Raw genomic sequence first — 3,175 nt, forward strand, 5'->3', positions numbered from 1 at the left:
ACTATTATCCACACTATAGCAGCCAAAGGACACTGGTTCCTTAGTCATGAATGTTTGAAGCAGATAAATGTACAAAACCCAAGCCTAGCCAATCAGAGCCTCTTGGTGCCTTCAACTTCTGGCCAAAACGACTTGATCAGAATTGGCACCCAATCCAGGATGGCTCAATCATGGTCTCTTCCTCTGGAAAAGACAAAAGGAAAAGAGAAGGAATGGCTGTATTCAGAAAATGTAAATTCAGGAGATGTCTGTAGCCGTTTTCATCTCGTGTATAAGGAAAACAGATAAAGTCCTTTACAGAAGAGAATAACATAGATATGCAGAGAAAAGCAGAAATAAAAGAGAGTAATAAAGGCATTTGAGACCGTGGTTCAAATAATCTACCTAAGAATCTGTAGTTTTACAATAAATTTCCTCTCTTTGCTTAGGTCTTTGATTTAGAGTCTAAATAATATACTCCTTAAATCCAAGCATTTATTGTAACATAAGGATCATAGGTCAAGCTGGTAGTGATCTCTGTGTCAAAATCCAATCTGTTACTTAGGGTAAGTGGCTTAACTCTTCTTATTTTGGTTTTCTCTTTAGAAAGATTATGGTAATCTATGTTTCTATCAGCAGTATTAGTCACTTCTAGCTGCTATGTCAAATTACCATAGGCTGGGTGTCTTATAAATAAATAAAATTTATTTCTCATAGTTCTGGAGGATGGACATCCAGGGTGTTCTCTAGTGAGAACTCTCTTCCAGGTTTTAGGCAGTGACCTTCTCATTGTTTCCTCACATGGCAGAGAGCAGAGAGGTGAGGCAAGCTTTCCCATGACTCTTATAAGGGCACTAATCCCATTCAGGAGGGTTCCACCCTCATGACCTCATCTAGTCCTAATTACTTCCCAAAGGTTCCACCTCCTAATACCAGGACATTAAGAGGTATGGTTTCAACACATGAATTCTAGAGGAACACAAACATTCATCCATGACAATGTAAGGTAGCTCATTTTCCAACAATCTTACCTTCACTAGATATTTAATTTCTTTTATAATTGCCAGTCTCTAATAAGCCAAGTATGTTATCTTGTTGTTGTTACTTTATTATAAATGAAATTTATGAGGAAAAAGAGGGAGAATATTTTGTTTTAATTATTGATCACTTCCTGGTCTGTGTAAATGAAGTTCTTTGTCCATTTTGTCTAGTGGGGACTCGTATTTTTCTTAATTTTCTTAGTTATTTTAAGTGAGTCCTTTATGAAAGGAATACTAACCATTGCATTCATAGTTGTTACAAATGTACTTTCCCTGTTTGTCAGATCTTGTTTGGGGACCTTTGAACTGAAGAATTTACAATTTGTTCTCAAGTCTGTCATTCTTTTCCTTTGTGGTACCTTCTTTGGGTGTCATTCTTAGGAAGGCTTTTTCATTATTAAATTATGTGACTTTTTTTAGCTTTACCTCTGGCATGTTATTTCATATTTAGCATTCAAATATATAATAAAATCTATTTAGAATTAATATTGTTGTGTGGTATAAGTTAAAGATCTAACCTATTTATTCTCCAAATAGTTAGTTAAAAATGACTCCTCTGTTATGTAATAAATTCTTACTTGTTCGTGTTTCTGTGCTTTTTACTATATTCCATTGAAGTATTTGGCTTTACAAAAATACTACATTGTTTTAATTACTCTAGCTTCAGAATATAATCTCCACAGGCTTTTGTATCTCCATAAAACATTTAAATCAGTGCAATTTTATTGCAGTTAAAATTTGTTTTCCTGCTTATTTTATTTTATTAATGTAAGATAGTTTAAATTCAAGAACTACTTACCAATAATTAAATAAGGAACCTAGCAAAATAATCACCTTGAAGGGTTAATTTTGCTTAGGATTCCTTTTTTCCTTCTTTTCTAATGTGAGGTAAAATATCTACCGAATTTTTTGAAGTCCTGGCAATTTATTTTGAAAATATATATGAGAAGGCTGCCCTCTTGTGTCAATGTAATTTACATTTTATCAGTCATTCCAGTTTTAAGTAGTCTCTATTCAGGGTGAAAAGGATAAAACAAAATCAATATTTTTGAACGTTTATATGACTGTGTCATTAGAAATAAATTATAAGGGAAAGTGAGCAATCTAATATTGCTTTATTTTTTTCTTCTCTCTTCTTTGTTCAATTGGTAGCTCTTGCAACATGAAACTTTTTTTTCTTCAAGTTCTGTTCCTATTATAAAAATGTGCCAACCCTAGTTCCAGTGGTATTGACACATAATACTTTAAAAGGACTAAACATCCCCAAGTCCTTGAATATTTATATCTATGTAAGACAAGTGTTTCCCCAATGGAGAGACCCTCAATGGTATAGCCTTTTAGCATCCAGAAACCAGGAAAAGGCTAATCTGGAATTCATATAACATGACCTCCGGCTCAAGGGCAGGAAGTACTAGAGTTATAACAGGATGGTGTAGTTATTACAGGTGGACATGCAAATATTCTGTCTTAAATGAACATGTACATGAAAGTTATGGAATTCAGAAGTGGAGGAGAGACTGACAGAGTTATCTGTTCTCTCTGGGCTGTTAGGTACATGAACACCAGAAACATCAACAGCAGCTTCAACTGAGAAATCTTCAGAGGAAGTTTTCTCTAGCTGAAACAAATGTGAAAGCAGGAAGAGTTTGTAGGTCTAAGCAATTCTACAACAAGTGGTAGAAGCAACAAGGCTAAAAATACCTTCCCACGTGTGGAGTCCACATTACCTGACAAAGCTCCCCTTTAATACAGCAATAAAGAGCAAGGAAGTGAAAATGAAGAGGGTTTTCCAGATTGCAAAGAAAAGCTTCCAACTTTGCAAATGTCCACACTTTCTAAGACATTAGCAATGTTTTGATTGCCACTTTGGAAAAAAAAAAGGGGGTATGTCTTTGTGGATTTTACCCAGAAATGTGGTAAATGATTGTACCAAAATAACCCTCCTACAGGAATGAGTTGAGGTTTACAATTTATGTATCTATACAGTGAGCATCGACTATCTGGTATTAAATGGATAGCACTAGCTTTCTGTCAGAGCTGAAACCAGGATGCCCTACCCATTGTCCCATCTACCCATCGCTACTCATTTACAGCTAAGTCTCTTGCAATAGACTTTGGCAATGCTAAATATTGAGTTCTAGAATAATAGTCCTCAT

This window comes from Phocoena phocoena, chromosome 4 (genome assembly GCF_963924675.1).
Source record: "Phocoena phocoena chromosome 4, mPhoPho1.1, whole genome shotgun sequence".
NCBI classification, from domain to species: Eukaryota; Metazoa; Chordata; class Mammalia; order Artiodactyla; family Phocoenidae; genus Phocoena; species Phocoena phocoena.